Source organism: Chiloscyllium plagiosum, chromosome 9, assembly GCF_004010195.1.
Source record: "Chiloscyllium plagiosum isolate BGI_BamShark_2017 chromosome 9, ASM401019v2, whole genome shotgun sequence".
Lineage (NCBI taxonomy): Eukaryota > Metazoa > Chordata > Chondrichthyes > Orectolobiformes > Hemiscylliidae > Chiloscyllium > Chiloscyllium plagiosum.
The window spans coordinates 40,833,490-40,856,796 of record NC_057718.1 but is presented as its reverse complement, the minus strand read 5'-3'; the positions used below and the strand labels follow the sequence as shown (position 1 = coordinate 40,856,796).

Genomic DNA, 23,307 nt, shown 5'->3' with positions numbered 1-23,307 from the left:
CTGATTAACTCACTGACTGAAGCTGAGCATAGGTACGATCCTGCCCTTTCTTCTACCAGGGCCATGATGGTGCAGACAGTAGATTATCTCAAGATTCTTGCATCAGTCTGAAGTGACCTGACAGGACACACCACACAGAATGTGTTTATTATCTTAGGATGTTGTGATTTGCAGGAAAGGAAAGGATGTGATGGATGCCAAACAGCTGACAGAGCAGCAGCAGTCTTCCGAGGAGGAAGGTGAGGACATTGAGCTGGAGAAACAGCACCTTCCCCTCAGCAAAACTGAAGAGGAACAAATGTGCCAGCACACCCTGGATCTGCATCAACCTCCAACAGCTGCTGAAGAGCATCCACACGAAGAAGTCACAGTTAATGCTATCTGTGTCAAGACCATAGTGGTTGTGACCATCGATGACCCCATCCCATCCACAGTAACTAATGCTATGTTGTCTCTCAGCCTTATACATTGAATTGCTGCATTCCCAATTATTGTCGCCTCTGCATTTTAAAATATCACCTCCAATTCTCAAAACTGACTTCTCCACTTCCCTATTGCAGGATTGAGGATTACTTCCCTTAGACTGTGAAATAAGATGACTTTATTGAAGCACATTCAGTCTGTTTGCTGGTACATGATATAGGTGTGACGTTAACATTGCATGGTGCCATGTAGCAATATGTCCATCTACTTGACTTTTCATCACTGGCACATGTGACTGGCTGCTTGGCTCTATGTCTGCACCAGAAAGCTTGACAACATAGAAGTGCTGTAAGTCTGTAAGTTGTTAATGAGGAGGCAAGGCAGAATTGCTGTGAGCATTCACAAAGGGTGCAAAGTGCGTGAGTGTTAAGAGAACAAAGTAAGACCCCCTTGTGATGCATGCAATTCTGATTCATGAGATAGGTGCCTGTCTGTATGCACAAAACAGCCAGGTAGCAGCACTGCAATGTTAGATCAATATGAGCTCCAAACTGCAATTTTAATCAAGAATCAATGAAACTCAGTGGGGGGTTAAGAAATTCACGTATTTTGTTTTACTCACACTTGCATAATAAATGCACATATTGAAAAATGAAAGGTTGCCTGCAACTGTGCGGCATGAAATGAAATAATGACACAGACAACAGAATCTGCAAATTAACCATATATCAACAGCAGTCTTTGATTGAAAAGGGTATGAAAGGCAACATGGACTGAAAACAGAAAGAATACTAGAAGCTCCTCTCTTTCTGCCAGTCTCAGTCTCATTTGGAGAAACCTGCATCTTTGAAAATCAACTTGGAAAAACCATTGTTCAATGAGAACTCATGTTCTGCGAAACGTGCCATTGCTAAGACAATAGAATAATAACTCAAGAGTGGGATTTATTTTTTTCATTATCCAGTCTAAGAGTCTCTTAAGATTTGTAATTGCACATGCCTTACCTTGCTGGCCACCTCACCCCCTTCTCTTTGTTAGCTATTTTTTGTGTGTATGTCCATTTGCTGTCACATTATATTACTTTTGGTAGTGGTAGGTATTAAAATGGGACTTTTTAAACTCAAAAAACTTTGGAATTGATTGCCCATTTTTGTTCTAGTTAACTAGGTTTATTTTAAGTGTAATACCTATGTACTGAAAAATATTAAGAAGAAATTTATTGCATTTGGCAAAGATGATGTTAAAAATTCAAGGTGAGACGTGTCTCCTCCTTATCTCATCATTACAGTTGTGGAGAAGGCCGTAGGCTGTCTTGGTGAAAGAGCAAATTTGTGACTCATGGTAAAACGCAACATCAAGGTGCAACTTGCTCAGCTTAAGAGAGTTGGCAGGGATAGAAACCATGAGATGAAATGAAGTTTGTGCTAGAGACCAAAGACAATGGGCCAAATCTTACTTTTTGTGGCAAAGTCTGAGTTGTATCCAGTTTCTTTGGAGGGTTTGTTGACACGAGTTTAATGGTTTCTCTTGACCTCTCTAACCAAGCTCACCTCATTAATTACCCATTATACCTCATGGCAACTGTCACATCTGAGTTCCACCCCATTCCCAGAACAACCCAGAATGCAAGTTTTTAACGCTGTTTTTATGTGCTACAAAATAGGTAGGACCCAAACATTTTAAGATTTTTTTGTGATATTCTGTGCAGCTAATGACGTAAGTTCACTTTTTTGGGTTTGAAGTATTCTTTGGAACATGATAAGTATTACTTACATTCCAACAGTCTGTAATGGGGATGGTGCAGGAATCAAATTCTAAAGATTGAAATGTCTTATATCAATGCTGCAGCCTTGAAGAAATATGGAATTAGTTCTGCTGGTCATAAAGTAAGCCATAAGTGTTGTTAAAATCCATATTTGGATTTAAATACATTCCAGATTCAGAAGCAAATGTACTTCATAAGGAATTATACTTCGAAGATAGTTGGAAAATGTAGCTGCTCAGTTTCTAGTCTGTGAGTAATTAAACAATGTCTGCGCTGATGTGGAAATCTGCAAATGCACAAAAACAAATGTGGGAAAAATTGTTTTGATATTCCACGTTCCTGCCCAATTATTAACATCCATAATAATCATGATAGTAATTTAACTTTCCACGTGTTATATAAATATACTGTTCTGTTTAAATACACTCTCTTTTCTGATTATTCTTTCATGTGTGATATTAAATAAATATACACGACAATTATGACTGTAATCCAGTACAGGTATTTTCATTATTAACATTTTATAACAACATCCCTCAGAGGCAATGTTACAGGTAAGGTTTGCATAATTACTTGACAAATAATTGCAGCATTTATGTATTTTAAAATCAAAATAGTCTACTACCATGCCTGTTAAATTAACCACAGAAACTAATTTTCAGGTTCAGACATAAAAACAAGAATATGTCACTAAAATTATACCGCATTCAGGCATTTTTTTTACAACACATCAATGTGTATTTAACACTTTGGTTTCATAAATTACTGCTAACCACTATTAACTGATCAAAATGCTCCATAATCCTTGCTTCTTTTGTTACCAGACCACTAAATTACTGTACATGTCACAAAGCTAAACATGATACAGTAGCATAAGCCTTAAATTGCATGCATCCGTTTGAAAATATATTAACTTGATCCACTATTATGTGGTTAAACAGCCTCTGCATACATTCTTGTGTGACATGGAAAAAAGTTTGTAAGGCATTGCTTCAGGAAATTACAGAACATTCATCTTACATCTGCAAAATTATTCTTCACTATTTTAGGTTTGAGAACCTGTATGTACCTCATTATTCTGTGTTAAACGAGAACTGGAAAGGAAATAACTCTTTTGTAAACTTCTCTTTTATACAAATGTACAAATCAGAATGCAGCCGAGTGCCAGGTGGCTCCAAATAACTAGACACAACATGAAATCATTCATTGTCTTTGGTCTTTTAAAAGTCCATGATTCATGTACTCTAGGGAATTTTAGCAAAATAGTTAAATAATCCAGATCAGTTCATGGTTTGAATATGTACACCCTTTCTCTTTTTTTACATCCTGGTTCATAATATTCAATCGGAAGAGTTGTGATTATTTTGATTGTATCCACATTAGAGAAACTGGAATTGTTTTCCACAGAACGAAGAAAGTTAAAAGAAAATTCAGTGAAGGTATGCAAAACCATGAGCAGTTTTGGTAGAGTTTTTACAGAGAAGTTAGGCTGCATTTTTAATCTGGGGTCAGGAACCCAGAGTTATTACCTGTTTCGGGCTTTGATGTATAGTGGACACACCTACCTGGGTTTTTGAAAGGTCAGGCCAATTAATAACAGAGCTCTGCTTGTGGTCCCAATGAGGACAGCTCCAGAAACTGGAGAGACAATTGGAAGTCCTTCAGCACTTGCACATCAACAACTCTACTGGCCAAGGTGGAAGTTATTGATTTGTGATGTAGAGAAAGACAGGCCACCTCAACGTGGTTGTGATTAGTGTGGTTTCAGGATGTTGTTTGCATAGTGAAGAACAACACTTTCTTGATGTGATTTCAACATTGTTGTTTGGCCTTACTATGGAGGTTTCTTGCCTACATTGACTCTAATTTCCCGTAATTAGCTAACTATTGGTTGAGGGGCGTGCCTGTTCCTACCCAAACCTGTGCTCTCCAAACATGGCTCAGGGTCAACTGTGTGGTTCCAAACCTACACAATTGCCAGCCACACGAAATTATAGCTTGCTCATCTCCAATCCCAACCTGGCTTGCTTTTGAAATCTCATCCACTTTTTCTACTGTCGGGAAGGCCACTAACCAGAAGAAAAACGTTCGAAATAATTGACAAAAAAGGCAGAAGCAAATTAGTTGAACTGCCAATTCTGAATAAGTTGTTATGCACAGCTTGAGAAAATAGTGGAAGTAAATTCAAATGTAAGCTCTAGAAGAAGAGTAGCAACAAGTTGTAGGAGAACTCAGGATATCAGAGGTTTGAATTGTCCTCATCTAGTTATACATAAGCTTTACCAATTTTCATTCACCTTTTCATCCCTATGATTTCTGATCTACATTGAGTCCAGATCCTATGGTGCCTCCATTTTACGATTCATGTCCTTTTGTGAAATCCTTCCACAGCCTCATCCTCTCCTATTTCTAAATCCTCCACCAATCCAATAGCACAATGGGAAATCTGTGTTCTTCCAACACAAGTGTCTTCTGCATCTCCTCCCCATTAGAATACAAGACTGTGAAGCAGCAGTAAGCCATTTAGCCCCTTGAGCCTGCTCCAACATACAATTTGATTTTATTGCAGCCTTAATTCCACTTTTCTGTGCCACACACCACCAACATTTCCCTCCTCCCCCCCCCCACAAACATCATAATTTTTGAATCCCTTATTTAATCAAATATCCATTAATCTCAGCCTTTAATATACATTTGAAGATCCAACCTCTGCTGCTTGTTAGAGGTGAGAATGCCACACACTGATGACCTTCTTAATGAAAATAAAATCTCCTTATCTCAGTCTTAAATTGGAGATGCATTTTTGAATACTAAGTACCTTCTTGAATCTTATACGTTTCGATAAGTGTACCTTGTCTTCAAGGTAATTTACTTTTAAATACCCCATGTGTTGTGTACAAAGTTAAAAATCACACAACACCAGGTTATAGTCCAACAGGTTTATTTGAAAGCACTGACTTTCGGAGCACTGCTCCTTCATAATGTGGTTGTCGAGTACAAGATCATAGGATTATAACAAAAATTTACAATGAGATGTAACTGAAATTATATATTGAAAAAGACCCAGATTATTTGTTAAGTCCCTCATCTTTTAGAATGGGCATGTTGATTTCAATTCTTTCATATGTAAATCTCAGAACTTTCTTAAAGTTACATTCTCAAGTGAACTTTAACGAAATCCCTTTTTTAGATTAGAATCAGTCTGAACATTGTGGCACAGACAGACAACCTCACACAGGGCACCTCACACCTTCAATGCATTATCTGGGCCAACATGGCAGTCTCTAGCACTTCCTGTTTTTATTTTAGATATCTAGGGCCTGTAGGTTTTTCCATACATTTAAGATTGAAGTGATTCTCACAGGTTGATGAAGCTTACAGGTCATCAGTACAATCCTAATGGTTAATGCAACCACTAGAACACGCATACGTTGCAAGACATGTGGAAGGTGAATCCACCTTGGCGGATTATGGAATCTGAATTCAATTTCACAAAATCTGGAATTACAAGTGTAATGATGACGATGAAACCAAAAAAACCCATCTGGTTCACTAGTGTCCTTTCGGGAAAGCAATTGTCATCCTTATTTGGTGCATGTGACTTCAAACCCATAGCAATGTGATTGATTCTTAACTGCTCTCTGAAATGGTTTGGCAAACCACTTACTTGTAACAATCTTCAGACATTCTCAAAACATAAATGAAACCCAACAGAACATTTGGTATTGACCTAGGAAACAGAACCAACAACAGCAAAAATAGGAGGGAGTTGCTCCCTTTTTAGGAGGGAGTTGCTCTGGACACGTCGATATTAAATTTGGATGCCATGAAGTCTCATGGTACCAGGTCAAAGACAGGCAAGGAAGCCTTCTGCTGATTACCGCAAAACTTGCCCCCAACTCCAACCCCAGTATCAGTTCTACTCCTTATTGAACAATACTTGGAGGGAGCACTAAGGGTGGCAAGGACACAGTTTGTACTGTAGGTGGAGGCTTTCAATGTCCACCACCAAGAGTCACTCTGCAGTTATTCAATCACCATGAATCATGAACATTTTGATTCATAACCAAAAGATTAATTATTAAACTTGACAACAGTTTGTAATTCTGCAAGAGAAGATCAACATGCATGTTAAAACCTTCCAGAGTTACAAGTGGGATAACAAGTCTGCATCCAGGATCTCACAGAAGCAACATGGCAACCAGTTGAAGTGGCTAGAATACCATCAGAACCGAGAGTTTAGATTGTTCATCCACAAGACGGCCAACTGTGAGACAAAACTGAGCACAAATCAGGTCTGTTCCAGTTTTTAAACTGCCTCCCAGACTGTTGTGTAAAAAATCCCAAACACAAACAAGAATGTCAGACAGTATCACTACCACTGGACATGGGAGTATCAACAATTTCCCTCAGTATTATAGAGACTCATGGGCCGCTTGTTATTGTAAATAATTAAACTTTGTCTCGGAAAGGAAGAGGATGTTACATGTTTACCAACTCGTAGTATGGTTTACTGTATTAAATGAGCTAACCCATGGACTTAATCAATATTTGATGAGCAATTGATCATTAGACCATTACCGTAAAGATGAAAAAGATCACCTCTCGTTCTTCTAAACACCATTGGCTGTAGGCCCAACCATTCCTTATAAGATAGCCCGTTCATCCTACGATTCAGTCAAATGAATCTTTTCCAGTCCTTTTCTCCTGCATATGTTTATTTGTTCAAGTGCTAAGCTCTTCAATTCTCCACCAAAATCACTCTCTTCTCTTTGGCCGTTATTAAAATCTACCACTTTGATTAAATTTGAGATCCACTTTGTAATTATTTTTTGAAATTACTTATCTGAAAAGTTCACACTTTAACATTTGCTGATGTGAAACATGCTATAGCATAAGTTTTTTTTGAGTAGTATTTTATGCAGATGTGTTAATTTTTACAACAGCTTATGAAAATATTTTTAGAGATGCAAGTGATAATATGAACAGTGTTTTGTTCTATGATGTCTTTCGAATGTTGCAGGCAGCATTTAACATCCACTCTCCCAACATCTCACTAGGAGGTACAGACAGTATTATATAGTGGAACAGGAAGCACATAAGCAACAATTCTTCTCCTGGGAGAAAGTGAGGACTGCAGATGTTGGAGATCAGAGTTGAAAAGTGTGGCACTGGAAAAGCACAGCAGGTCAGGCAGCATCTGAGAAGCAGGAGAGTCGAAATTTCAGGCATAAGCCCTTCATCAGGAATGTGGGGGTGGGGAAGGGGGCTGCAAGTTAACTAGGCGGGGGAGGTGGGCTGCAGGGAAGGTAACTGGGAAGGCGATAGGTAAATGCAGATGGTGATAGGTCAGAAGGGAGGATGGAGCGGATAGGTGGGACAGTTCAAGTGGATTTGGAGGGTTGGATCTGGGATGAGGTGGTGGGAGGGGAGATTTGGAAACCAGTGAAGTTGAGGCCATGTGGTTGGAGGGTCCCATGGCAGAAGATGAGGCATTCATCCTCCAGGTGTTGGGTGACTTGGATTTGGTGGTAGAGGAGGCCCAGGACTTGCATGTCCTTGATGGAGTGGGAGGAGGAATTGAAGTGCTCAGCCACAGGGCAGTGGGGCTGTTTGGTGCTTATGTCCCAAAGATGTTCCCTCAAACGGACAAACAACCCCACCACCCTGTGGCCAACTACTTCAGTAGGATAATAGGGTAGGAAAATGGGTCTGGGTGGGTTACTCTTCAGATTCTATGATTTGAGACTTGACGGACCAAATGGCCTGCTTCCAAACAGTAGGGATCCTATGAAAATTAGACCTTAGTAGAAGTCAATCAAAACCCACAATCTTGAAATGGCTTTCTGGAACATTGTGAACTATTACATAATGCAATTGTTTTTAATAATTGTTTTGCTAGTAGAAAACCTGTATAAAACATTACAGTAAAATATTGCTGTAGATTCTAACATGCTGTGCAAAGATGATGTAAAGGCCTTTAGAATGAGACCTTCCAACATTATTATGATTACTGATCAATATTCCTGTTATCTTGATGTATTTTAGTTTTTATGCACCCTGCCATTACAAGTGACCCAGATGTATTTTAACAGTGCTGCTATTGTGTAAGCTTTTTTTTATTGCTGTAGCTACTGCTTGCAGAGAATGAATGTGGTGCACCACAGTGCATTTTTACTTGAGGACACTTCAAAACACACCAGAAAGTCTGTGAAATAATTGGCTTCTGAAATTCAATAAGTATTTTCACCAGCACTGATGTGTAAGACTAAACACTTGAAAATAAAAAAAAAGAAAACCTGAAATCTTTTCAAAACTTGCTGTAACAGTCAATTGAGCATGATGAAAGCTGATAACTACTGTACTGTGGAGGTCGGTTAGCAAGTTTAAGTTTTTAGGGTATGCTCTACCAACTAAGAAAAACATATGAAAAATTGTGTTTCAATTTAATGAAGCTGCATTAATATGATGATATACATTTTAAAACATTTCATCATATTCATTTAAGAAGTACACAATGATAAAACCAAAATGACTAGGGTAGGAATAGGTCCAGTCAAGGATAGTAGGGGGATTTAATGAAGCTGCATTAATATGATGATATACATTTTAAAACATTTCATCATATTCATTTAAGAAGTACACAATGATAAAACCAACATGTCATAATTATAATATTTATTTTGCAAATTTTGCCCCGCAAGCATTTTCAGAATAAATTGTTTCTATGCTGGAAGAATTGTATCTACCTTTATCCCCAGCCAAATTTCATGCAAAATCCAGTGGCTCCCTGAGCCTCAGAGTCTTGACTTAAAGATTTTTTTCCCTGCACCTTTAAATCACTCCATTACTCTGATGATCTTATTCAGCCATATGTGTTCATTCTTCATTCTTCTAAGATTAGTTTACTTTTTACCAGTTGTTGCTTCAGCCACTAAGACCCTACTCATTGTAATTTTCTCCATCACCTGCTTTCAAAAACCTCCCAAGGAATCTTCTCCTTGATTATGTTTTTACTCAATGCCTCAAATATTTCCACCACAAGCATTTTCCCTTAATCCTTTCTATGTGATACACACTCTTTACCACAGCCCTGTAAAACATCTCACTGTTTATGAGCATTATAGAAGTAGAAGTTATTTCAGATGGGAAACCTACATGGAAGACCAAAGTCCATGGTAGAGGATCCTAACAATATTTAAGAGAGGAGGTTAAAGATGATTCACGGGGATCACTGACAAAATTGATTCTAAGCCAAAGAAGGAGATATTAAAGACAAAAATAGAAATTGCTGGAAAAGCTCAGCAGGTCTGGCAACATCTGTGGAATGAAATCAGAGTTAATGTTTTGGGTCAAGTGATCCTTCCTCAGAAATCAAGAAATATTAAGTCAGGTGATTAAAAGCTTCATTGAAGAGATAGGTTTAAAGATTAAACTTAAAGTAAGAATGAGAGATGAACAAACAGATTTAGCTTTTGAGTTCATGAAGACAGAATGCGTAAAGGTAGACAAAGACAGGTGACAGAAATGGTCAGGCAGTCACCACACACCACTACAACTTAGTATATGAAAGCTCTTCATTCTGTTGACAATTCTCTGAATCATACTTTACGTCTTTAAAGACAGTGTAGATTTTCCCAAATCTTTTATTCCAAAAGGATAATTATCATGTTAATAATTTAAAATGGACACAATTGAATTAACAAACATGAAAAGAAATTAAGCAAGTAAATCATAGAGTAATACAGCATAGAGTAAACAGACCCATGGGACAACTCAGTCCATGCCAACCAAGTTTTCCAAACTAAACTCGTCAGCTTGCCTTGGTTGGGACCATATCCCTCTAAACATTTCCTATTCACATACCTATTCAAATGTATTTTAAATTTTGTAGCTGTACTGATATCTATCAGTTCTTCGGCCAGTTCATTACACATACGAACCACACGCTATGTGGAAAAGTTGTCCCTCAGGTCCCTTATAAATCTTTCTCCTCTGACCTTAAAAATATGCCCCCAGTTTGAATTCCTCCACCTTAGGGAAAAGACCTTTGTTATTTGCCTTATTTATGCCTCTCATGATTTTGTAAACCCCTAAAAGGTTTACATCAACATCCTATGATCCAGTGAAAGAAGTCCCAGCCTATCCAGCCTCTCCTTATAACTCAAACCCTCCAGTCCCGGCAACATCCTGATAAATCTAATCTGAGCCTCTCCAATTTAATACTATTCTTACTGTAGCAGGGTGACCAGAACTGTACACAGTACTCCAAAAGTGGCCTCACCAATGTAATTTTACAAAATATTTCCATGTACCAACTATTATAAATGGAACAATCACATGATACAAGTTTATCTTTAAAATGGTTCTATTATTCATTTCTTTCTTCATTAGTTGAGAATTTAATGACAAATAATCATAAAATTACAGAAATTAAGTAATTTTGATTCACAAAATGGGATTATTAATGTTAAAAAAACCCTGTTAATGTTTTTAATCATATGATTAACCAAACACTTTGGAAATCTTTGGTTATTTTGGGCCTTCCCCTGTCCCCACTCTTCCTGTGAACACCTTGGGAGAAATGTATTGTAACCCTCTTTTATAAACAGAAAAGTAATAAAGGTGCTAACTATCTGTGGATCATCTCTCCTCACACAAGCTGATCAATTTTGTGGCACCATGACTTTTGAGGCCTTTTCTCTTGGGACCGATTTACCTCAACTGACATTCTTGCAAAAAGTAGACTTTTGTTCGATGACTGACATTTGTACTCTATGCCTTTAGAATACAAGGTCATAGTTTTAGAATAAGAAGTAGCAGATTTTGAAACAGAAATGAGGAGAAATTATGTCCCTCAAAGAGTCATGAATCTGCGGAATTCGTTATGCTGGAGTGTAGTGGATGCTAGTTTATTCAAGGAGATGATAAATTGATTTTTAATCAGCAATAGTATGAAGATTTATGGAAAGTGGGCAGGAAAGTGCAGATGAGGTGGAGATGAGATTACTCATCATTGTATCAAATGGCAAAATAGGCTCGAGGGGTGAATTGTCTACTCCTGCTCCTTGTTCTTATGCCTATACTCATAGTAAAGTATAAAGAATGAAGGGACCATGGAGGTGGGTATTTCTCAGTTGCAAATACAAGCTGCTGAACCAATTGTAATTTACAACCTATGAAGCAATAACAGTAAGTCTAACTCATTATCATTACAAACTTTACTTCCTCAGATGTCTTTTTGAGTTGCAGCAATAAACTCTGCCTTAAAAGTCACTTTTCTACTAATCCTTTGTTACAATCCACTGGGAAAGCACCTCTGTAAGTTGAGATCTGCTATTCCTGGAGTCGTACCAAATGTTAAGGCTTTTTTAAGATACAGAGGAGAAAGTGATGTCTGCAGATGCTGGAGATCAGAGCTGGAAATGTGTTGCTGGAAAAGCGCAGCAGGTCAGGCAGCATCCAGGGAACAGGAGAATCGACGTTTCGGGCATAAGCCCTTCTTCAGGAAAAACTTTTTTAAGATACACACAATATCCCAATGTACCCGACTTTCAGAACAAGGTTGATAAAAAGCATAAATAAAGTTTCTTTACTAAACAAGGGAAACAGAGATAAACCATTGGAATATAACACCACTGACTAAAATTCTAATTGATTTATAAACTCCCTATTGCATACATGCAGACTATAAATGGGGATAAAAGATTATTGGTGCAGTTCAGTGATCTGTGCTTCCCAGTAGCAATATTGACATGATACTACTTCGGCTAGCAAAGCCCTTGGGTGTTCAGATGCCTTTCTTCTGGAAAGTTCCATTGGTTTATAAGAAGAGAAGAGCAACTCAGTCACTTGAAAAAATGTTTCTGGTTTATCAATTCAAAAAACACACCTCACAACGAATTCTACAAGAAAGATAAGGATATTTTTTTCCAAGTTAAATTTTCCAAGTTTAAACTGAGAATTTTTTTACTGTAGAAATCAGGCAACTTTTCTTTGGGAGAACAACAGCACATTCTTCTGTGTCCTATTCGCTGTTATGTGTCTGTGCCTTTATAACTTGTTTCCAGTTCCAAATTGCTCAGTTAGGTGAGAACCAATCAGCTTCACCTGTAAACAACTTCTCAGCTCCTGATTGTTGCAAATTGCAGCAGCCCATAGCTACAAAGAAAAGTTCACATTAGGTATCAAATTCCTTGCTGTGAAGTTATGTAGCCATCATAGTAAATCCCTGTTTTCTGGGGGAAAAAAGTTATTTCGCTTTACAGTCCACAGTTTATTAAAGTCACAAAAGTAAAAAATAAGTTCATTACACCTTATTGTGGAAAAACAATGAAAAGAACCTGAAATATGACACAATATTTTTACTAATATCAATTTCATTGATTCATGTGTATCAGAATTTAACTGTGCTATTTAGGCATAGAACTTTTAGTTTGGATGTTAAAGTATCTAATGTAATATTAATGGAAAATCCTATCAAGAAATGTGGAAGGAAATGTAATTCAGACAAGGTTGGAGTTTTGTACACTTAACCATTTGGGTTTGTGTTGACTTGAGAGTTTACCAGCTTGAAAAGTAAGATCATGAAACAGCAGGTGAGCTTACTTCGCTAAAGAATAGAAGATATGAAATTTGCAGTTATTCTAGTATATGATAAATTATTTGTGTAGTTCTCCAAAATTAAAGAAAGCTTTAGAAATAAAAAGATAGTTAATTTGTTTTTCTACCTGGGAACAAGCCACGAGCGTCACAGTGCCAGAGAAATGAGTGGAGTCTGATGAGATTATTTATTGTTGCATTTAACTCTGTGACTTAGTTAGCACATAGCCTATAGATGAGAATCGTTGAATGAAGCAGCTAAGAGACCATGTCAGCTTTGGGTCTTATGTAGCTTGTAGCTCCTTTGAAATTGAGTGATATAGCCAGACTTGCATCTGAAGTTGAGTCAATGGTAAATGTATTTTTCATTAAACAGCCTGTGAGTATGGACTGATATTCAGAATAAGTCAAAGCTGAAAAGGGGAAAAACTCCTGGAGATTTTCTTTGACTGCAAATTAAAGGAAAGAAATCAATAGTAATCCTCAACAAAAGGTGCAATAAAATATATTTTTTTAAAGTTTTAATCATTGCATTGCTTTTCAAAGTGAATTAAAATGCATTACAAATGCATCCGAGTCTGATGTAAGTCGTTCAGCCCTTCAACCCTTCAAAATTACTCTGCCATTCAATGCAAATGTGACGAATCTATCTCAATTTCACTTTCCTATCTTGTCCTCATTTCATTTGATTCTCTCAGTATCCATCTGTGTCTGTTGTGCATTTCATCAATGACTGAGAGTCATTGGGGTTTCCCTGGGGTTGAAATTCTAAAGACTTACAATGCTTTGAAGGGAGAAATTTTATTTGACCGATCTCTTATTCTGAGCTGATTTATGAATTTGCCAATGTTTACTGTTCCAGGTACCCCTATACATTAATGTATTGATTTGTATTTGTCTAATGCTCTCTTGAGTTTAATAATTCACTGGTAATCATTATCTATTAATGGAGCTACAAGCTACATTATCTATTATCATATTCATTATCAATTGATATATTGCCATGCCCACTGGCTTTTGAATGTACTCATCAATTGTTCCTGTAGCTCTATTAGTTGATAGATTTGTTGCTGTTCCCTCTGCTGTTAGTTCAATCACACCTGCTGCTTAATAATTTATTGATCTAAAAGGTATGTCACTTCTGAATTTGTTGTTATTAATTGTATTAGCTTATTTTTTCAAAATATTATTTTCTGGGATGTGAGCATCACCGGAATGGTCAACAATTGTTCCCTAACTGTAATTGCTCTTGGAAAGGTTATAGAAAGCCTCTTTTTTGAACTGCTGCGTTCAATCTCTTGTAGATCCACCCGTTGTGGGGAACGGAGTCCCAGGTTTTATTTTACATAATGACAGTGAAGGAACCACAATATATTTCCAAATCATGAGTTTTGTTAGATTAAACTCATCCAGGCTAGTATTCCAACATACTCCAGACTTGTGCCTTGTGGCTGGTTGACAGGCTTAAGGGAGCCAAGAGGTGGGTTACCCACTGCAGAGTTCACAGTTTTTGACCTGCTTTTGCATTTAGCTGGTCCAGGTAAGTTTCTGGTCAATGGTGATCCATAGGACGTTAATAGTCAGGCTTCAGTGCTGCTAATGTTATTGAACATCATGGGGAGATGGTTGGATTCTTGTCGGAGATGATCATTGCCTGGCATTTGTGGGGCATCAGTGTTAAATGCCATTATTGAGCTAAACCTGGATGTTGCCTCGAACTTGCTGCGAATGGACATAACTGCTTCAGTATCTGTGGAGTTATGAATGGTTCTGAAATGCCTAATAATGCAGGTAGTACTACTACTGGCAATACTACTGAAATCCTGTGCTTCTGGGCCATCTGTGCATCTGGCCAAGCTGTTCCTATACAGCTACAACACTGGCGTCAACCCGACAATGTAAAATTGCTCACGTTAGCCCTGTACACAAAACGTCAGGACAAATCCAACATGGCCAATTATTGTCCTGTCAGTCTACATTTCATCATCAGTAAAGTGATGAAGAGAGTCATTCAGTACTGCTATGAAGTGGCATTTGCACAGCAATAATCTTCTCACTGATACTCTGCCTGGTTTCTGCCAGGTTCACTTGTCATCACTTACAGCCTTAGTCCAAGCAGGGAACAAAACAGCTGACTCCCAGAGGTGAAGGGAGAGTGACTGTCCTTGGTATCAAAGCCAGATTTGACTAAATGTACCATCAAAGAGTCCTAGAAAAATTGTAGTCAACAAACATCAGGAAAAGCGCTCTGGAAGTTAGAGCCAAACCCAGCATGTAGATGATTGTGGTCGTCAGAGGACAGCCTTCTATGTCACTGTAGGAGTTTCTCAGGGTAGTTCCCTGAGAAACTATCTTTAACTGCTTCGTCAATAAACTTCCTTCCATCACAAGGTCAGACGTGAAATGTTTGTTGATGCAATGTTCTATTTTGTACGCATAGGACATAGCTGACCAATTTGCAGATGTTCCAGCTGTTCTGGAACACCTTGGCCCGGAGCTTAGATAGTTCTGGAGTTGATCATTGGCCCCTTTTTAATTGTACTTCAATATTTATTGTGATTAATTGTGTGAGTTAAGATGCATGTCATTTCTGCTGTTATTTCAGAGCTGAAAGGACAGACTTGCATCCATATAGCACCTTTCATGACTTGAACACATCCAATTCCATGATTGTGTGCATCATACTAACGATGAGGGCTTCTTATTCTTCTTTGAAATAGAAATGGGATAGTTTACAACTACCTGAGAGAGCGACATCTCTTTGAGAAACAGATCCTATAAGTACCACTGAGAATCTGACTTAGATTTACTATTTTAAGTGCAAGTGTGCAATTAGCTAAAACACAGCAAGTACCTAACTGATTATTCTTACTACAGTTATGTTGTGTCAAGAATTAAAACACATCTTTTGTCTTATCTCTCCATTTATAAAAAAGATCCATGCTGTTACAGGTTTCAGTACTCTTTTGTTCTATCATGTTCTCTCATCATTTTATTTTAGAATATTGATATAAAATGTTTCAACACTATCTAGATCTTGATTCTCCACGTGCAACATCCTGAGAGATCAACAGATATACTCTTTGTGAATGAATGCCTGTCATGTTCCAAGCATGGCATTTCAACCATCACGTTTCAAAACCTGAAAAGTGTATTTTAAAAAGAAATATACATTAATTCTGACCTTGAGTTGGACACTTGTAAGCACCTGACAACCTGTAATCTCTCTCTCTCCAGACAATGGTTAAATTCTGATAGATGTTGAGGTGCGTTTATCAGACATCCCGACAAAATGCCTAAGCAATGATCTTAAAGGTACAGATCAGGTTAATAGCCAAACAACACATCTGTGCTCCAGATGCCAGACAACCTGTAATCAAAGCCATAGGAGATCCACTATTACTTATGAAAAGAAACAAAGCAGACTTTGATATCTGATTACTTCATTTAAAACTGGTTAGGTGGAGTTACTGATCTTAATAGATGTATTAAAATCTATGGGAGATACAACGTAATCATTATCTTCTGGCATTTCTGCAACTTAAGCATTGTCTATTGATTCAAGTTCCTAATGCATTGGAGTTCAACATCTTCTCTCAGTCAATTTCCAATGATGTATTCAGCTCTCATAGTTCAAACAAAAACATTCAAAGTTCCAACAGAAATAAATAGACACTGTTGTTACAATAAACCTGACTTCTTAAGTATTTTTAAAGCACTGGTGACAGAAAGATGCTTCTATAACATGCACATGTATAAGGCTAACAGGCTCTGTGCAGTTTTCACTAAAGTTACATTTGCTACAGCTTCCTCTTAGTACTGGTTTACATAATGTATATACACACACACACACACACACACACACCTTTTGCACAGGCCCAGAGTGCTGGCAATGCCTCACTGACAGGCTGCTAGCCAAAATGATGTAATGCACTACTCTAAATGATCAGTGAGACCTCTGCATAGGTGTTTGTGCGAGATTCTCAACAAAAGCAGCTTCTACCACAACAGTATTGAAAAACGGAGGGCAAATGAAGAAAACAGCAAGCTGTAAATCAATAATTCTATGAAAACTATCACAATAGAAATCCAGCGTGCCTGGTGTTGCAATTTTTTTGTTATCATGGAACAAATAATTTCAAATTGAAACATTGGGCATTACAATTTTCACTTGTTTGCCTCACTCGCACTTTATTTAAAAGTAAAGGTAACAGTTTCCAGTATTCTGCTGAGTATCAGGGACATTCGCCAGCTAGTGTAGTAAATGGCTGTTTTTATAATTACATCATACCCTTCACAGAGAATTAAATCACATTAAAAACAAACAGATAAATAGAAAATAAAAATCAATTAAAACAACTTGCATAGTGCATTTACCAAGCAAGATGTCACAGGTTTCAAGTAATTAGAAGAACAGTTATTTTTATGCAGGGCTCTGAAAATAATGACTTTAACTACTTGTTTCATAAGAGATTTGATATCAGATGAGTAGAAGTGGTTGTTCCATCAAACAATGTGTTGGAGAAGTAATATTGAGTATCAGAGTCCTTAGGGTGGCTTGGGAATTCCGCAAACATTTTCCATTTACATGAATGAGATGGACACTATATTTTACCTCTATTTCCTCCATTTCAACAACTTACTCTACTGTAAAGATGTGAAGGAACCTCTATGGAACAGCAGCCCCTGGCATTTCTCAAGACCTGGAGCATCGGAGGCTGAGGGGTGACCTTATAGAGGTTTATAAAATCATGAGGGACATGGCTAGGGTAAGTAGACAAGGTCTTTGACCTGGGGTGGGGGAGTCCAGAACTAGAGAACATAGATTTAGAGTCAGAGGGGAAGAGATAAAAGAGACCTAAGGGACAATTCTTTCACGCGGAGGGTGGTGCATGTGTGGAATTGGCTGCCAGAGGAAGTGGTGGAGGCTAGTACAATTGCAACATTTAAAAAGCATCTGAATGGGTTTATGAATAGGAAAGGTTTGGAGCGATATGGGCCAGGTGTTGGCAGGTGGGACTAGATTGAGTTGGGACATCTGGTTGGCATGGACAAGTTGGACCAAAAGGTCTGTTTCCATGCTGTTGAGTTATCACACTTGGTTCTGCTCAGAGCACAAGTTGCCCCTCAGCTGAATAACTTAATGAAAGTGATAATGCCTCTGACCATCTAGACTATCATTATCCTACGATTATTACTTGATTCTGTAACCCCTACGTAATAATGGCTCTCCATTTTTATTTGTAAGTGGTATAATTTTTATTTACTGCAATGTTATCCTTCAGAATAAGGTTCCTTCTTCAGATATTTGTTCAAAATCAGTTCTGTTGCTCTTATACAGATGCTTTATATTTAACATTACTTGGAGTCCTTAAACTTTGAAGGATTGTGACAAAATCAGTTTCTTTTAAGATGTGTAGAAGTACCTGGAGTAAAGGACCTCCTTTAAGAGAGAAAGTTGGAAGGTCATTTTGGATATTGGAAATCTTTTTTAACAAGTCTTCCTAGAAATCACATTATTGGTGATGACTGTTCGTTTTGCTGTGCATCTGTTAAGGCTGTTTGAACAGCACAGCCCTGGACATTGCTTTTATCTGGTCTTTCAGTTGGGGAACAAGAAGTCAATGAGGAAGTGCTGCCCAGTGGATCTCGCACATTACTGAAAAGTTCTGGATATGATTTTGAATTTCCACAATGATGTCAGCCTTAGATGAGAGGTAGCTTCCCAGGCAGGGGAAATGGTCCATGGTGGGAAAGAGTTCTCCATTGATCTTAATGGAGGGATGAATGGGAACATATGCTATGTACATTAAAAATAGAAGCTATGTGTGGTGCACTTAGGGTAACAATTCTCTTGGAAGAATTTAAAAATTCGCTCCCTACATTACTAAGAACTCATATAGAAAACCAAAACGTTGCAACTGCAAGACAAGCATTAGAAATGCTTGATAATTATGAGCTAGTCCACAATCCACATGTTTTCTTTTCACAGACCCATGAATCCAGTTAGGTCATAAGGTTGGAAGTTGAAAGAAAAGCAACTTGCCTAAGATGAGAAGGAACAGCTGGGATTGCCCCACAACCTTCAGAATTTGCTGAAGGTGGAATTAATGTTGGCAGGCCTAATCGTTTCCATTATCACAGGGTTGGATGTCTTCGTGCAGATTGCTGGAAGTTGTGGGCTATCATGTTGCACAGGATCAATGTAATGAAAGGAGCCCTGACTGAAGTGCAACAGACTGGTTTGTTACTCTAATGGCAGCTGATCAAGTCTAAACAGTGCTGTAAACACAGGGGAAGTAAACAAGATATTTGAGATTTACAGGGAATACTTGTCAAAAAGGAAAAGGAATTCATTAATGTTTCACTGAGGCAAGTAAAGCTGTTGTCATACTTAAAGATACAGGAGCCTCTCAAGTTCTTTTGTTGGGAAAAGCCATAGCTTTCCCCTAGAGAGTGACATCAATGCCAAGATTTTATCAAACCATGTTAGTGAGTAGTATCTACCTGTACCTTGATATCTATAGACCTAAACTGTGATCTATTTTAAATAGTAACTGTAGGGGTTGTCCATTGTTTACTCAAAGACAGAGTGCACCTACTCCAAGGGAAGGATTTGGTAGTTGAGAAGGTACTAGATTCTCCACTCATCACAGAAAAGTCAGTGAGGTCAAGCAGTAGAGAAGCTTCCAAGAATATTTCCTTTATGTGTAGTGACCAAGTGACTGGTTAAATAAAGTCCATAATTGAATGTCAAACTGGTGCCGTGGCCAGATGGTTATCTAAAACATTATTTGGTGATTTAGATATTCTGAAGGAAGCATTCAAGAAGGCCCAGAAAGTCAACCCAGGGTTAAATAGCCCAATTGACTCAAACTGAAGTTGAAGCCAAGGGAGTTGGGAATGTTACAATGTGAAATGTGGGAAGATAGTGCAGAAGTGGAGACCTCCTCACAGACCTGTGAAAGCCGCTTCTTTGGATGGTGGTAACACCCAAATTGGTTAGACTAGATTTCCTACAGTGTGGAAACAGGCCCTTCAGCCCAACAAGTCCACACCGACCCTCCAAAGAGTAACCCATCCCCCCTCTGACTAATGCACCTAACATTATGGACAATTTAGCATAGCCAATTCACCTGCACATCTTTGGAATGTGGGAGGAAACCGGAGTACAGGGAGAATGTGCAAACTCCACACAGACAGTTGCCGAAGGCTGGAATCAAACCTGGAACCCTGACGTGAGGCAGTAGTGCTAACCACTGAGCCACCATGCCACCTGTACATCAAGAAATATTCAGGATGGCCCATGAAAACTGTATACCAGGGTATGTGGGAATTCAGACAATCTAAAACATAGCGGTCAACAGATTTACTGGTCAGGCCTTCGAAAGATACTTCACAAGATGCAAGCACCTTTAATTCTTTTTTGAGGGATCATTTAGTACGATATTGGTAGATTTAGTGGGCCCTTAACCAAAAGCAAAACACCACTATATCTTTATATTCACAGCTGCCATGATCTTGAGAACAATTCCTGCTAAAATGGTGGTTGAGAGGTTAACCCGGTTTTTCACTCAATGTGGATTGCTGAGGGAGATCTGATCAAACCTGTGATCAGGGAACGGGAGGCATCCTTTGATAAGTCGAAAACCGTTTTGAATTTAAAAATGATGTTTAACATTTCCAAGTTTAGAGGTTTTACAAACATGCTTCATATCTAATATTTTTGTAGCACTTAATTTTTGAATGAATGCGTAAAATTGATTCATTTAAGTATTGTTGAATTATTTGGAGTGTGTTCTTTGAAAGCAGTGATTGAAAGGTCACTGTGGACACTGGAGATTTTTTTAGACAAGTTTAAGGAAAAATCACTGCTTGCTTTGCTAAAGACCCTGATTGGGGATATTTGACCAATGACTGACTTGGAGAGTTTCTTGTATTTATCTGGTCTCAGCTGGGAAACAAAAAGCCTGGAAGGAAGAGCTGCCCAGCCAATCTCTCCTATTCATAAAAGTAACTCTCTCGTTTCATGATGGATCCTATGTGTTCTTCTGAAAGAATGATTGAGAAAACATTTCAATATTGCATTTCCTGTAGCAAGCTGTGCATGAAGACTGCAGATACAACCAGAACTTTGCCACGTGAACAAAAAACTCCAGAACAACAGATTTAAGAACATTCTATGCTTTTACCTTCAAGAATAGCTGATCATCAAAGTTTTTTTCCAAAAAGCCAATCTTTGCAGAGGAATCTGATTGTTTTCAATCTTTGCTGAAGTGTGTGTGTGTGTATGTGTTTTGGAAATATTTAGAGGGATAAGTATTTATGCTTCTTTATTACTAACCATGAGTGTTAATCCATTATTGTATCTTAATTGAATACGTTTTCTTTTGATAATGAACAAATACTAGTGTTTATAAAGAAACCTCTTTGTCAGACTTTTTAAAAATTTAAAACCTAATATAGAAAAGGTGTTTAGTTGACCATTATGATAACTGGAAACATTACATTTATTTTATCCTGTGACCTGTGGGATAGTGGAATGAGAGCAATGGTCCATTCATCCAGTTTTACTTATAACAATGTAAACTCAGGATTGTAAACTGCATGTATTTCTGTACATCTACAACACTACTCCTGTTCTCTTTACATTTCTGATTTCTGCTTTAGGTGTAAAGGTGCAAAGAGATTGAACTCAGTCTGAATTGATATAATTTAACATGACAGAAGAAATTGTTCATCACACAGGAATACTGATGACTGATTAAGTGATAAAATTATAATCTCTACCGTTTAGACTGCTTGTATTCTTAAATCTTCAGATGATTCAAAGGTTTTAATACATTTCCACACAACTGTGTTGCTTTTGTTGCTTGATTTGAACCATTAGGCTACTCAGTATTTTAGTGGAAAAAATTATGAGATGTGCATTTTTATTATGTTAACATTAAATTGAAAGATTAAAAGGTTTGGTTTAATTCTAAGGTTTTATGTATTTTGTGTCTTTCTATTTAGTTAACTTGCTGTACAGACAGCTTCCCTACTCTCATGTAAAATGTACGAATTACCAAGGCCGAATGCGATATGGGAATTATCATCATTTGAAGGAGTAATGTTCGGGTAGTAAGTTCTTTGTTAAGCATTTAGGTCAATACCATTACATTCTTTTGCACATAACTGGAAGCCATCAAAGAGAGCTTTTTTTATATAAAAAAAAGTGCAGCCATTGTTTATTTTGGATCAACTCCCTTTTCAGCTTTTGATGGTGACCTAGGCATTAGCTCACAATTGGAAACTGAACTGTTTTCTGTTTCCACTCTTAAAAGTATTACCTTCCTTGTAAAAACTCCAGCACATAATGGATGGCACTGTACCAGAAAGATGACTCAAAATATTGTTAATACTCCATGTATGTGTGCGTATGCACGTATGTATCTCTGTGTCTCTGTGTATGTGTTGATTATGAGCAAGTGTTGACAGAAGTTTTAAACAATGTAATATGTAAACACTGTTTAACGTGTTTAAATATAGTAATATTCTTTGTTTTTGTGTCACACTGATGTTGGTTCTGCAAAGTGATAATCTCTTGAAATGCACTCCTAAGATGGAAGGAATTTCACTCTGGAAGAGCAATATAAATTAGTTTTGACTGCCAGTTTCCAATGATCATTAGTTTCCAGGAAGAATTCCTACAGATGCTTAAGGCCTGACCTCGGGTGTTAAATTAAAGGTCCAATTTCCCCCATATTCTAACCCCCTCCATCTCCACAAGTAAATACTTCAAATTTCCACTACTCAGTGTATTTTTAACTTTACAGCATTCAAATAAGTTATAGTAATCACAATACGGTGCAATATGAGGTAATTTCATCAGTCTTACTGTCAGATTTTTGTTCCATTGCAATATCTGGCAAACTATTAATAAATAAAATATGCACTTGTGTCACTACTAGATTGCAAGCATTTTTGACACCTATTATTTAACCTTATTGTTTAATGATGAAGCATATTGTTACATGTACTGATATTTCCTTCTTATATTTGCTTACAATGGATACTGTTTGCATACAAACTAAGTTAATCAGGAGCAAATGTATTTATTTATCTCCAAGTACAGTACTGTGTGTTATTTGCAATCTTACATTCATGAAATTAAGCGTTACTGTGTTGTCATTTTTTATGCAAATTATATTCTTCAGGCATTGAAAGTGTCTTTTTAAATCAGGCTGTCTGCTCCCAAGAGGACCAGTTCCAATACTGAACAACCCAGATGGCCTCTTTCTTCAAAGACCGCAATTTCCCCCCAATTTCCCCCCAGACGTGGTCGACGATGCTCTCCACCGCATCTCCTCCACTTACCACTCCTCCGCCATTGAGCCCCACCCCTCCAATCGCCACCAGGACAGAACCCCACTGGTCCTCACCTACCACTCCACCAACCTCCATATACATCATATCATCCGTCGTCATTTCAGCCACCTCCAAACGGACCCCACCACCAGGGATATATTTCCCTC

The 23,307-nt window shown here is 37.8% G+C and overlaps 1 protein-coding gene across 1 annotated transcript in view; it reads left to right on the top strand.

The window, feature by feature from the left end:
• lyplal1 (lysophospholipase like 1) overlaps positions 1-23,307 on the top strand; it is a 64,774-nt gene that overhangs the window by 39,367 nt on the left and 2,100 nt on the right. The gene's annotated exons all lie outside the window — the stretch shown is intronic.